This window comes from Miniopterus natalensis, chromosome 2, assembly GCF_054644295.1.
Source record: "Miniopterus natalensis isolate mMinNat1 chromosome 2, mMinNat1.hap1, whole genome shotgun sequence".
In the NCBI taxonomy this organism is placed as follows: Eukaryota; Metazoa; Chordata; class Mammalia; order Chiroptera; family Miniopteridae; genus Miniopterus; species Miniopterus natalensis.
In genome coordinates, this window is record NC_142082.1 from 109,381,565 (window position 1) to 109,396,623 (window position 15,059).

Here is a 15,059-nt window from a genome sequence, read left to right on the forward strand (position 1 = left end):
CTGTTGTGTCCAGAGCAGATTCCCTTTACCAGGCCTTGTGGCCATTCCCTGGCTGCTGTGAGTGTTGGCTGCGACAGGCTTACAGCCCCACCCTTCTCTGGACAGTTGCCTTTGGCCACAGAAGCCACCTTGCCCAGAAATGTTATTCTATCCCCAGGGGCAGCCACAGCCAATAACTAGCTGATATGGGGTTGGGACAACTTTGTTGTACTGTATGGTGCTTTCTGACACCAAATGTATGGTTTTTCCTGACATCAATCAATTCTCCAACACCAACTGGGTGTTTAGCAATTCGGCTCTAACACTACCTGGAGTTAGTTATGTCAGATCCCATAGTTAAAGGGCTCCGGCCCACAAGACTGCTCTCACTTCAGATGCCAGCCTCAAGTGGGGACCCCACCTGACCAACTACAAATTCAGGGGTTCCCATGAAGCACCTCCTAGGTTTGATAATTCACTGGAACAACTCACAGAGCTCTGGAAAGTGCTCCACTTATTATTATAGTTTATGACAAAGGATACAAATGAAAAGCCGGATGAAGAGATACCTAGGGTTAGAAGGGTCCCAAGTGCAGGAGCTTCTGTCCCTGTAGAGTTGGAATGTGCCACCCTCCCAGCACATGAATGTGTTCACCAACCCAGGAGCTCCCTGAATTCTGTCACTTAAGGGTTTTATGGAGGCTTCCTAACATGGGCATGATTGATTAAATCACTGACCATTGGTGACTGACCTCAATCTGCGGCCCCTCTGCCCTCCCCAGAGGTTGAAGGGTGGGGATGAAAGTTCTAACCCTCTTATCATGTAGTTGCTTTTTCTCGTAATCAGCCTCCATCCTGAAGCTATCGAGGGCCCCCACAGGACTCATCTCATTAGTATACAGGGGATAATTTCTAAGGGTTTTGGGAGCTCTGTGCCAGGATTCAGGGACAAAGACCAGACATGTTTTTATTATAGCACAAGTACCAGTCATCCTTCAAAGCTCCTTGTGGGGTCAGGCTGCACCCTCCTCTTTGCAGCTTCTCCCTGCCTCACTCATATCCTCAAACTTGCACACAAGCCCTCTGCTGGCTCTGCCTCTGGAGAGTCCAACCTAAAACACACCTGCAGCTTTTTATCCCCCACAGGTATTTGTGTGTCTTTTATGTAACTCCTCTGACTGAGAGTTCCTTGAGGTTGAATCCATATCTGATTAATCTTTGCCTTCCTGTAACACCTACACAGTGCCTTGCACATATATAATGGTCAGTAAATTTTGTGGAATGAGTATTTCATATTTTGAAATTATTTACATGGCTGGGGAGGATTGTTAAATGACTGAATTATTTGTTCTAATTCCCATTCTGCACTCCCAAAACTTGGCACATGAACGGTTCAATCCCCCCCCCCCGCCCCCCAAGAAGAGGGCAAAGGACTTCAAGAAACTGGTCAACAACAGGCCATTTCCCCCGGTGCCAGAGACAAAGAACGCTGGTTAGCGCCTCGAGTATTCCTGTTCTTTCCAACTTCTCTGTTCGAAGTTAAACAGTCCCTAAGAGTAAATAAATGTGGTAAAGATAAAACAAATATTTTTTTTCCAATGGGATTGATCCATTCCTTTTGTGGTCAAATGAGGGAGAAGCAGAATGTTTTGATTAAATCAGCTATTGCCACGAAATGATTTGCTTGTTTACTAATGGGCTGTTGTATTTCTTGTCATTATATACCAAAGTGGGGATTCTCGGTATTGCTGAGAGGGCTTCTCTGAATGGGAAAATGGCAAGGTTCCTTAGCCTAACGTTCTTGCTGTGTTCCAAGGTGTAAAAACACTGGATCAAAAGCAAAGGCAAGAACAGCCCCACATAATTGCAGGGTAGGGAAAAAAGAGAAGCAGGTGGGCTTTCTGCATCCCTTTTAGGAGTCTTTCCTTACAGTTCCTGATAACTAATTCTTCCACTTTCCTTTCTTCTCATATATTATATATGTATCACACCCAGGTGCTACCATGATTTGATTTCCTGATAGAGGAAAGATGGTACCGCTCTGTGACTCCCACAGCGTGGGAACCACAGTTCTTCCTAGCCTAAAATTAGGTCTTTGTGATCACGAGATGCTGTTGGTTGTTTAGCTACTAATCATCCAGAGTGATGGTAACCCCATACTACTAGTAATGGTGATGGTTAAGTGATTGATTGGATGTATCAGGTATTGTTATAGTGCTTTACATATATTAATCGATTAATCCCCCACCACAACTCTATGAGGTAGGTACCTTTAATATCCCCACTTTACACATGAAAAACTGGGAGTCACAAATGTTAAATAACTTGCCCAAGCATAAAAATTCCAAGTGACAGGACTGACTTTGACCCTACATAGTCTGGCTCCAGACCTAGAGGTAATAATCCCTACAGATACTGCCCAGTAGTATTAGTCATAATAGAAACTGTTAACATTTGAGTAACATTTATTGAGTCTTAACTATATGCCAGTAATGATTCTTAGTTATATGTATTAACATTGTTAATCCTTATAAAAACTCCATCAGATAGATATATATCATCCTCGTTTTACTGCAGCACAGAGAGGTTAAGTAACTTGCCCACAGTTCCCCAGCTGGTGAGTGAAGGAACCAGGTTTCCAGCCTGTGTGGAGAGCCTTGGGAAGCAGCACTCAGGCCTTTCTGCTCTTGCTGGCAGGTGCTATGAGCTTTGGCTGTGTGGGACAAGAGCACACTGCTATCAATGACATTTTGTAAAGTAAATTCTGTCTCCTTGGGAGAATATCCAGGGAGTTATGGAACATGAGGGCCCAGAGACCTAGTCTTTACTACACATCTGTTCTCACCTATTTGTTTGCTTGCCCAGCATTTCTCCCCCTATTTTGGTAAGAGCACTCTAGTTCCCTGTTGGGGAGATGTATTAGTTTTTTATCATTTCCATAACAGGTTACCATAAACTTAGTGCTTTAAAACAACACAAATTGCCCTGGCTGCTGGCTCAGTTGGAGCATCATCCTGCACAGCACAAGGTTGCAGGTTCGATTTCTGAGCAGGGCACATACCTGGGTTTTGGGTTTGATCCCCAGTCAGGGCTCATGCAAGAGGCAACCGATCAATGTTTCTCTCTCACAGCGATGTTTCTCTCTCTCTTTCTCTCTAAAATCAATAAACATATCTTTGGGTAAGGATTTTTAAAAAATAATAAAATAAAACAACACAAATTTATCATCTTATAATTCTGGAGGGCAGAAGTCCAAAATAGGTCTCGCTGAGCTAAAGTCAAGGTGCCTGCAGGACCGTGTTCCTCTTGGAGGCCCATGGGAAGAATCTGTTTCTTTGCCTTCTTCAGTTTCTAGAGGCTCCCACATTCCTTCGCTCATAGCCTCAAACCTCCATCTTCAAAGCCAGCGACATGAGGCCAAGTTCTCCTCCTGCTACCATCTCTCTAGTTGTCCCTCTTCTGCCCCCTTCTCCCACTTTTAAGGACACTGGTAATTATATTGGGTTTACCTGGACGACCTTCCTAGTTTAAGGTCAGCCGACTGGCAACCTTACTTGCTCTTTGCCATTAATATCCACAGTTTCTCAGGATTAGGACCTAGATCTCTTCGGAGTGGAGCTGGAAGCATTTTTCTGCCTGCTTCAGGGAACCTCCCCTTTCCACTCTTGGACTGTATGTTCTGGGTGAGTCTAATTCAACAACCCTGGCTTGAAAGGATGGGCTTGGGACTTTTAAGGGAATTCTTGGAAAAGAACCCCCTACCCCCATCCCAGGAGCTGATCACAGATCATCTGCTCCAAAGATGGGTTAGGAGCAAGGCCTCGCCCTGAGTGGTCAGAGGCCTTTCTGTGCTGGCTGGTAAGTGTGATGGTCCTCCCTACTGGCGGCATTGATGAGCCGATAGCTGATGTGTCCACTTTTGCCAAAAAAACATGGATGAGCAATCTACCTCCCCTTTGTTGGACCCCTGGAGAGTGTAAATGTGTAGCTTCCTCTCCCTTTGTCCTTTCCTGTTATTAATAACTAGGTTAATCACAGTCACCAATCTTTCCAGAATAAGATAGTTACCATATTGGCACAGATACTCAGCTCACCAAAATGGGGCTCTCTATCTCTTCCAGCAGCCCTGTTTAATTAGTACCTTGAAGTTGTAGGCTGTTCTCTCTCTGTGAGACAGAGGACAGACTTTCTTTGTATATTAAGAGAAAATTTTAGTTTCACTGAACAGATTTCCCAGAAAGCTTAACATTAATTTCCTTTGTAATTTCTGGTAATAAGTGCTGATAGCAAACTTCCTTGCCAGCTTTTGTAATCCCAATGACATAGCAGAACCTCCATCACTGTAGGAAATTGTTCTTCTAGATGGCTGTGATGACATCAACTGCTGGGGTGGGGAAACAAGAAACAACAGGAAACTCTGTGTTTAGCTGTAAACTGATAAATGAAGGAGGAACTGGTTTTTAAAATAAGTTCCCTTAACTAAGCAGCATTCTCAATTACTTTATTTATTCAGTCTATTTGCATAACCTAGTCAAAAAATTGGGGAGTTTAGACCAGGGTTCCTCACTTTGGAGGTCCCCTGGTCACATTAGCTCATGTCAGGCATGAGCAGAGGGACTAAAAAAAGACCCAGGCAGTGCTCGATTCAGCAGCACATATACTAAAATTGGAACGATACAGAGATTAGTATGGCCTCTGTGCAAGGATGGCATGCAAATTTGTGAAGCGTTCCATATTAAAAAAAAAAAAAATAGACCCAGGCACAAGACAGGGAGATAAGTCTTAGAAAGAAAAAGAAGAGGAAAGAAAAATTTTTAAAAGAAGATAGAAGAAAAGAAATACAGATGGCCAATAAACATTTGAGCTGGGCAATCTCACTAATGATATTAGTCAGGTTTCTCCAGAGAAACAAAACCAATAGGATGTGTGTATATATAGAGATTGGGCTTTATTTTAAGAAATTGGATCATGCATCGCGGGGGCAGGCAAGTCCAAAGTATTCAGAGGAGGCCAGCAGACTGGAGACCCAGGGAAAGTTGACCTCAGTCTTTCCTCTTTTTTTTTTTTTAATATATCTTTATTGATTTCAGAGAGAGGAAAGGAGAGGGAGAGAGAGAGATAGAAACATCAATGATGAGAGAGTCATTGATCGAGCCCGCAACCCGGGCATATGCCCTGACCGGGACTCGAACCCCGATCGCCTGGATCCTAGGTCGACACTCAACCGCTGAGCCACACCTGGCCGGGCTCAGTCTTTCCTCTTAAGGCCTTCAACTGATTGGATGAGGCTCACCCACATGGAAGATAATATGTTTTATTCAAAATATACTGATTTAAATGTTAATCTCATCTATTAAAAAAATACCTTCACAGTAGCATCTAGACTAAAAATTGGGCACCATAGACTAGCCAAGTTGACGCATAAAATTAACCATAATGCTAATTTTTAAAAAGCAAATATAAATGACAATATTTTTCACCCAGCAGGTGTGCCCAGATTGAAAAGAACCACACCCAGCCCTGGCCAGCATGGCCCAGTTGGTTGGGCACTGTCCCATGCCCCAAAACGTTGCTGGTTTGATTCCCAGTCAGGACACATGCCTGGGTATCAGGTTCAGTCACCAGTAGGGGGCGTGCAGGAGGCAGCCTGTCAATGTTCCGCTCTCACATCGGTGTTTCTCTTTCTCTCTCCCTCTCCCTCTCTCTCTAAAAATCAATAAACTATTAAGGAAAAAATTTAAAAAATTAAAAAGAACCACACCCAGTTTTGTTGAGAAATGACAGAATATTCATATACCTTTGGTGGGGCCACAGACACCGAAAACTTTCCTGTAGGGCTGTTTGGCAGTATCAAAATGTCAAATGTGCGTACCTTTTGACCCCACAATTCAGCTTCCAAAAGCTTACCCTAGGGGATATTCAAACAAGTACAAAACTGAGGGTATATGTGGGTGCTCCAGCAATGTTAAATATAATAAAAACTGGAAGCAGCTTCAATGTCCACCAGTTGGGAGCACATTAAGTAAGGCGCAGCTCGGAGATACGTACAAGTTCCCACTTGCCAGCTGGAAGGAATTGCAAAGCTAGCAATCACTGCCCAGCAGAGAGCATTTCTTGCAGATCCCAAACTTAGGTACTTGGATAAGACACCATCTTCCAGCTCTCTCCCCTCCAAGTAACTTCTCTTCCCTCCTAAGGTACATTTTCTCCACTGGGTTCCCAGTTTGTGCAAATGCTTCCATCTGAAGGCCTGGTCTTCTGAAGGCTTCCATCTGAAGGCCTGATACTCCTTTATATATTTTCTAGAAGACTTAACATGTCCTTGGTCATCTCCCAGCTCAAGAGCTCAACATCCCCAAAAGGAATAGAATGTATGTGATGAGTGCCCACTGTGACCTTTTGATAGTTTCTGCCTTCTACTCATCCCACTGGCTGCCTTTAACTTTAGTTTGATTTCATCTGCAGAAAAATGCTAGGAGTGGGTCACCGTCAGAGTGGGATTTATCTAAAGTTAATGAAGCTTAAGTTTCAAGGCCCCTAACTGGTAAAGGCCCTAGGAGAAGTCCTATCAGTGTGTTCACAAGAGCACATGTTTTTGTTAAATTTGTAAAATTCAGACATTTTAATGTTTCTTAAGCACTACTGTGTCTTTTTGTTATAGTATTTTTATCCTAAAATTATTACTTTCCAAAATTATAATACTTCCCTCCAACTCCCAAAACTGGGTCTTCCCATACAGTGAAACACAGTGTAATTTGCTTCAGAATCCATGTATCTCAAGGGCTGACTGGGCCTTGTGGCTCTGTCCTGATCTTAGTTTTGAAACATTGCTATTGCAGGTGCACTCCTAATTTCCACTTACCAAGTGTAGCTCTTTGTACCTCTTCCACTGTTCTCTCCCTCTCTCTCTTCCTCCCTCCCTCTCTCTCTCCTATATCTGGTTCAGTTGAATTTTCTATTTAAGTATAAGAAGCTGAAGTGCAGGTTGGCAAAAAGCCAGTTTTTAAAAATGAGCTCAAGTGTGCCAGGCAAACACGTTCAAGAATGCCCACAGCTGCTAGTCTTTAGAGGACAAGGGCAGGAATCAGGCTCATGTGGCAGGTGCTCTGCCTGGGTCTTTGGAACTGTGGCTGTTTAATGAGGTAGAAATATTTCCAACTCTTCACCTAACAAAAGAATTAAAGGACAAAATTCCTTTAAATAAGAAAAGTCCCTTAAACCAACACCTTAGCAAAAAATTGAGCACACAAAAACAGTGCTCAAGAGCTATAAAGTGGACAGAATCCCATTTTAGAGGAAAGTGCCCCTAGTTTTGCACATGGACTCTGTTTTCATAAAAAATATACTAGAAAACAGTCTTCCACTCATCTATTTTCAAGATCAAGTTTCTTTGGCGGCGGTGTGTGTGTGTGTGTGGGGAGTTCATTTCTTTTCCCCTTATAAAATGCCTTTCCAGAAGTATTAATCCTTTTTTAAAATGTTACCCTGCATTTTCCTGGAAGATTTTAAAATTATTTTTCTTCTGATTATAAAAGTAATCCATTCATGTGTTGACTGAACAAATATTTGCTGATGCTTACAATATTTCAGACCCTATATTAAGTGCTTCTTTCACTAAGGATATTTTCCTATGTTATTAAATAATCTTTGTAAACATTATTTAACATCATAATATTTTAAGATAAGCCATTCTTTTTGTTAAATGTTTAGACCATTTCCAATTTCTTCCTGCTGTAAATAATGCAGCAGTGACCTTCCTTGTAATAGACTCTTGTCTATATCCATGATTAATTCTTTGTTATTGTTTAGTTTTTATTTCATAATAATAAACTTAACTCTGCAATCCAGCTAGACTTGGAAGGGGGTGAGGAAAATATGAAACCCAGTGAACTGTGGGTGAGCATGAAGATTATAGAACATTCCAAGCAGATGGGGGTTAAGAGGTGCTCTCCTGAGCAGGTCTGGTGGTTAAGGTAAAACCCAAGTCAAGTTTATTAGAGCTGTCCACAGTCAGCAATGGTGATCTTCTTGCTGGTCTTGCCATCCTGGACCCAAAGCCTCATGGCTTCCACAATATCCATGAGTCCCTCACCTGGCTGAAGACCGCACGCTTGCCGTCCAACCACTCAGTCTGGGCAGTGCGGATGGAAAACGGGGAACCGTTTGTGTTGGGTCCAGCATTTGCCCTGGACAAGATGCCAGGATGCGTATGCTTCAGGGTGGAATTTTTATCATCAAATTTTCCCCCTTAGATGTACTTCCCCACCTGTGCCATTTAGAGGGTGTGAAGTCACCACCTTGGCACATAAACCCAGGAATAATTCTGTGAAAGCAAAAAACTTTATAACAAAGTACCCTTTCCTCAGTACTCAGAGGACGAAAGTTTTTTGCTGACTTTGGAACTTTGTCTGCAAACAGCTCCAAGACGATGCAGCCGAGTAACTCAAGGTCCACCTCAATCTCAAAGAACCCGGTGAGGTTGACCAGGGCTGGGCACTTGCCTTGGGTGGGGTGTCTGCAAGGCCTCTATGATTAATTCTTCAGGACAGATATCTTCAGGAGTGAGTTACTAGATCAATAGGTATGAACACTGCCCTGGCCAGTTTGCTCCGTGGGTAGAACGGGGGCCTGCGGACTGAAGGGTCTTGGGTTCAGTTCCACCTGCCTTGGTTGCAGGCTCCCGTCCCCTTTGGGGGCATGTGCAGAGGCAACCAGCTGATGCGTCTCTCTCACATCATGTCTCTCTCTCTCTCTGAAAAAGCAATGGAAAAAACATCCTCGGGTGAGGCGTAAAAAAACCACGTATGAACACTTTAAGTTTCTTAACAGATATCGGCAGACTTCCTATCACATCACCTGGCCTTCCTCAAATCCTCTCCAGGTGAAGAACTGCGCGCCCCTATTTAAAGAGGGGGGACGGGGCGCCCCAAGCAGCGACGCTCCGGGACACACTGAGCCACAAGCAGTGAGAGGTGGACAAGAGCTCGCTCGGGGGAGAGACGAGAGGCCCTCACAGGAGGAGCAGGAGGAGCAGGAGGAGCAGGAGGAGCAGGAGGAGCAGGAGGAGCAGGAGGAGCAGGAGGAGCAGGAGGAGCAGGAGGGAGCTTTTATTGAACAACAAGAAGAGAAGCTGTTGGAGATTGAGAGGCAAAAATGACAGGAGGAGTGGTTGCTGCGGGAGCAGAAGGCACAAGAATTCAGAATAACGAAGGAAAAGGGAGAGGCAGCTGGAAAGCGGCCGGAGGGGCTGGGAGAAGGTCAGAGGACGCCAGGGAAGGACAGCAGGGAAGAGAGAAAGAAGGGGGGGCGCAGAAGCTGCAGGAGGAGAGAGAGGAGGCCGCAGGAGACGCGGGCGCCGAGAACGAGCTGGAAACCCCAGGGCCACCACGCACTTGGGCGCAATGGGGAAAGATCCAGCTACCTGCCCCTGCTACGGTGACACGGGAGCTTGCGGATCCGGGGACAGCTGTTCACCAAACAGTTTTCCGAGCCCGGGCCCCGCCCTTCTCCTGGGGAGCGCGTTCGCGGCCTGACCCCGACGCCGGCCCCAGCGCCCCCGAGCTCAAGGCCGCGGGGAAGGGGGGCCAGCCCCGGGTCCGCGGCAGCTCGGGACCCCCTCTGCGGGCAGAGTGTGTGCTCGGCGCCCATCCTCTGTGGAGCCCCGGGCCAGCTCTGCCCAGGGACCCGGGGAAGACGGCAATTTGTGGTTTAAATGAAATACAGCAATGCAAAGGGGAAAACGCTGCAACTTCCTCCACGTGTTCAGAAATCCCAACAGTGAATTTGGGGAAGTTAATAGGGACGTCTACCTGCCTCCACATTGGTCTGGTTCTTCCGATCCTAAGAACTCAGAGAGGAGCGGCTGGTGTGGCTCAGTGGTTGAACATTGACCTATGAACAGGAGGTCACAGCTCAATTCCAGGTCAGGGCACATGCCGCGGTGGCCCCTCGATCCCCAGTGAGGGTTGTGCAGGAGGCAGCGGATCAACGACTCTCCATCATTGATGCTTTTCTCTCTCACTCTCCCTTCCTCTCTCTGAAATCAATAAAAACATATATTTTTAAAAAATAATTCAAGAGAGGAGAGGATGGGCCACCAAGACAGTACTATGGCAGGCGCAGGAGGAGAAGCTCCAGTCTGGCCCCTTTCTACCAAAGGAATGACGAAGCCGAGAAAAAAGCAGTAGCCACAGGGCTAAGAAATCTCACAGACACACAGCAAAGTCGAGAAAGGCATAGTTCATGAAGTAAGAAAAAAGGGCCGCAGCTGGGGCTGGGCAGCCGAGCAGGAGCCAGAGCTGAAGCTCCTCTAGGTCCAGGAGTCAAGGTGAGAGGAGGTCAGGTACTAGAGAGAGAACTACTCAGAGTCCCATATCCAAATAAACTGATTTTGTTTTTAAATGATTGCATATTTTATTATGGCTGCTCCATACCAGGATAGAGGGCTCTGAGCTTAAACAGATTAGCAAATCTGGCAGAAACCTATGTCATCTGGAACTCTATTTAAAAATACTCTTATTCTCTGATAATTTATGTGCTTCTTTTAGAAAGCCTAAATGTATAAATAACATGAGTATTACTTGTAATCCTAACCCTTAAAGATAACCACACTGGAATATTAAGTCTTTTTTTCTTTTCTTATGGGTGCATGCATATTTTTTACACAAAGATCACAGGTGGCTGCAGTTGAATACGCTTTTTCTCACACAAAATATTGTCATATTTTCTCAAGCCCTATTCTTTTTTTTTTTTTTAATATATCTTTATTGACTTGAGAGAGAGAGAGAGCGAGAGAGAGAAACATCAATGATGAGAGAGTCATTGATCGGCTGCAGCCTGCAACCTGGGCATGTGCCCTGACCGGGAATCGAACCCTGATCGCCTGGATCCTAGGTTGACTCTCAACCGCTGAGCCATGCCCGGCTGGGCTCAAGCCCTATTCTTAATGCTGTTTTTACTCACTGCATAGTGTGGATCTCTCAATTTATTCAACCATATCCCTCTTGTTGGATTTTAAGTTATTTTAACTTGCACACTATTAAAGGAGCCTCTACTAAAAACAAAAATAAATAAATAAATAAATACGGAAGAATATATCCTATTCCTTCTATAGAGGTTTGCTAAATCCTAAAATAATTTCATTCTCTGGTGGCAATAAAAGTAATCTGGTGGTGATAAAACTAACATCGTTTTCATGAAGACTTAATATAGTCCCTTCCATACTACACTCACCTTCTGAGAACATGTCTGCATTCACTTTGCAAAGGCAAAACACTTGAAGAAGAGCATCCACACACTCATCTGCACATCACTATTACTCACGGCAGGCAGGAAATCAACCCGGGAAGATCACCCACGGAAACATGAAGTCATGCGAAGGTCAGTTACAGTAATCATCTTCATCACTGTACCATGGGGACCGGGGGCAGGGGGAGAGGGTGTGTAGCTACACACATCCCTAAACAGCCTAGCTCACAAAAGGAGCCCACTGAGCAAATGAGCCTTCCCAGCACCTCAGCTCTGGCCAGGCAAGTGGGAAAATGCCTCTCAGAGGTGCATTTCAATATAGAAGCAAATTTTATTGCATAGCATTTTATCCTCTGTGGGCGTTTTTCCTGGAACTTGATTCCCTGACTCTCTACTAAAAAATATTCTGCTTTCCAAGAAAACCAGCGCTATCTTGAGAATGCCTCCAGGTCTTGGTGCTCAAGAAGAAAAATTCGGGGAAACAAAACGAGGAGCGTCCCCTTGGCCTAGTTAAGGTGGAATATTTGCTAACTTCATTGCTTTATTGCCTCATTTGAATCAGAAGCCCCTTAAGTGGGAATTTTATTTGTATAATGGTCTGCTGAGGACAAGAGCTATTAAGGCTGAAATTCAAATGTTTCTCTTTTCTGGAAGCCAGGCAGTCTGAAAATAACTGATTGCCCGGTCTTTTCCCCTCCAGTTGAGCCCTGGCTGCAGAGAAATCCATGATGAGGACAGAGTTTCTTTCCTGGAAAGTTGTTTTACCGAAAAGCAGAACACTATTGGTGGTGGGGTGAGGAACAGCCATTATCCATTCATCCGACAGTGATGCACTGGAACTAGGCTCAGGACTGTGAGAATAAACAGGTAGCCTGCCAGTGTGCCCATAAATATAAAACTGCAGTCTTGGTCCATGCTGGGGCATCAGGAACACAGAGCCATGAATGCCAGTGATAAGGGATTTACCTTCATGGGGAAGGCAGGCAGCTGCTGCTGGAGGTTAGATCTGAGGGATGAGTTGGAAAAGAGGGTTTCTGGCAGAGGGAAGAACATGTGCAGAGGGCTAAAGTTCAGAGAGTGAAGAGAAGCGCCGGGGGAGGGGGAGTGAAGGATGAATACTGGGAAGTGACAAGGGCCATGCAGAGCTTTGGTCTTTGTCCTGACAGGTCTTTGCCCTGAATGGTGTTTAGGCTATTACTTGACAACTCCACTCTTAGGTATTTACCCAAGAAAAATGAAACCATATGTCCCCCCAAAAATTAATGTGAATATTCACAGCAGCCTTAAAATAGCCTAAAACTGGACACAATCCAAATGTCAATCAACAAGAGAATGCATAAATAAATTGTGTTATATTCATACTCAATTGAAAGGAATGAACACACATCATGGAATACTCCCAAAAAGATTATGCTGTGCAAAAATAGCCAGACACCAAAATATCCATACTGTGTGATTATATTTGTATAAAATACAAAAACAGGCAAAACTAATCTAGTGATAAAAATCAGAAAATGGGCATACGCTTTTCCTCCTGGGAGGAAGCCCACGCCTTTCCCTTCCTTCTCTTCTCGCACAGGCATGCACCTCCTAAACTCTAAGGAATTCCACAAGATTTGCAACCAGGGGAGCAATAGCAGTGGCAGCTAGTCCTGGGCTAACCCCCTGAGCCTGTCCCCAAGGCCTCTTTTCTCTGACTCTTCAGTGAGCCAAAGCTACCCTGCTTAGGCTCTGTCCTGTTGCTAACCTAAGCCATTCCTTTTTTCAGTGCCCCCAGCTTTAATAAAAGTACTCTCCAAAAAACAAAACAAAACAAAAATCAGAAAGTGGTTGCCTCTGCGTGTGGAGACCAGCCAGGGGGCAAAATGACTGGAAAAGGGGAAAGGAAAGCTTCTGAGGTGATAGAAATTTTCTGGTTTGGGGTTGTGGTTTCACAGGCATATCCAATTATCAAAACTTCTCAAACTTTCCTGAAGATATATGCATTATATTATTTGTATAATATATACAAAAGTTTTGTTCAAAAGTACACTACATACAGTGTAGTGATAACTGTAGTGTACAGGAATGATAACAGATTTGCAATGTGAAAAAAGCCACCTGGCTGTGGTGTGAGGAAGGATGAGTCCGAAGTTCCAGGGGATGGTGAAGCCACCAATTGGCAGGAGCCTGGGTGCCTGAATGACTTTGTGGAGCAGAGATGTTTTTTCCCATTCAATGACCCAAGTTAAACTGCAACAGCAGTGAGAAATAATCTTTATTGTGTCCAGGCACTGAGTATTTGGTGATTGTTGTACCAGTAGGCCTAACTAATTAAAAAAGGTTAAGGGAGTAACGCAAAATCCATGTATTCACTTATTTAACAGAAATCTATTGAGCAATTACTACGTATGACAGAACCATGCTTGGCATTGAGTGTATATCAATAAACTAAGGTAGATCTGGGCCAGACCCTCATGGAGCTTACACCTAGTAGTCACATAGTTATAAACTGGGCTAGGGGTCCAAATAAAAATCTGCTAACTCTAAATTTCTTCAATTTTCTACTCCATGTACTTCCTTACAACTAATTTGAATCAAAATGTATCACATTCCTCAAAGGTTACTTTGAAAAAATAGAAGGTTTGTCCCACCATATGAGTTATAGGTTGGAGAGAGAAGCAGGGGTTGTTTGTTAAGCTTCTATGTTCCTCAAGACCTAGGAAGGCCCAGCCCTGGTAAAATTCCCTTGTACTGTAGAACCTCAGTCAGTAAAAAGAATTGGAAAACCACTGTTTTCATGTATTTAAATTTTTAGTTAAGGATTAACCTAAAAATGTATTTCAATCTATACTACTGAAAATGGCACAAGTTCATTTCCCTGCATTAGTAAGGATAGTAGATGATTTTAACTCCTGCAGATCAAAAATTCTATGAGCGTATGATTTTTTTCTCTCTGATAACTGTGGCTTTCTGGTGTCTCATAGTCACTACTCAGAAGAACTGTTCTCATTATAATGCACTGTTAAGGAACTGGGTTAAATCTCTCAGGCTCTGGATATCCCAAGCAATTGGCCAGATTTTTAGAACACTCAGAGCCTAGTTTCTTACACTTTACTCCCTTTTCTAGACAAGTAATTTTGGCATACAGGAAAAGCTGACATGGCCAATAGATCCTGAGTTTCCATTTGTTTCTCAGATCTTACTCTCAAAAAAATCAAAAATCAAAAATGCTGGTGGCATTCATAAAAATCTTGAAATGACCCCTGAATTCACAGTTTAGCCATGTACCCACCTCAGGAACACATGTGCAGGTTGTCCTGGGCCTGCGACATGGATCCACTCTTGATGTAGGGATTAGAATGCCACTGAGACTTCATAGAGTGAGAGTGGGGAAAGGGAAAGTCCCCAGAAGAAAACTGGAGGCTGATTCTGTAAGGAGGGGTAGGCAAAGAAAAACTATGGGATGCAATGATCAACACTGCATTGAAAGATTTTAAGCACTGAACCAAACCCAGCTTCTTTTTAAAGAACAAAGCCATTAACCAGCTTGGTTAGCTGTCCTTGAACTCAGCAAATGTCTGGGTAAACACAGAATTAGGGCTTCTAGTTTACCTTAAGGAGTAGAAAAGCTAAGAGTAAACAGGGACAGTAACACCTGTTAAAGTAACTCTTGGTTAGAAAAAGTGTAAGCTTGAGTAGGCACTTAGCTGTTTGTAGCTAAAGGGAAGATAAGAAAGTATACACACTCTTACAAATGATTTCTTTCTTGCTGCTTTAAAAAGGAAGCATTTAATAAATTGACAAGATAACATATTCAATTCAAGAGTGTGATGGGGGAGGTGAAGAACTGA

At 43.9% G+C, this 15,059-nt stretch overlaps 1 non-coding gene and 2 pseudogenes across 1 annotated transcript; 2 read left to right on the top strand and 1 right to left on the bottom strand.

The window, feature by feature from the left end:
- The first annotated feature begins 4,615 nt into the window (after positions 1-4,615).
- On the top strand, positions 4,616-4,719 carry LOC148093777 (U6 spliceosomal RNA). The gene has a single exon (XR_015714201.1). It is a non-coding gene; the product is annotated as a U6 spliceosomal RNA (small nuclear RNA).
- A 3,024-nt stretch (positions 4,720-7,743) lies between these two features.
- On the bottom strand, positions 7,744-8,649 carry LOC107538883 (peptidyl-prolyl cis-trans isomerase A pseudogene; annotated as a pseudogene).
- A 731-nt stretch (positions 8,650-9,380) lies between these two features.
- Positions 9,381-10,362, top strand: LOC148093778 (uncharacterized; annotated as a pseudogene).
- Positions 10,363-15,059: the final 4,697 nt, after the last annotated feature.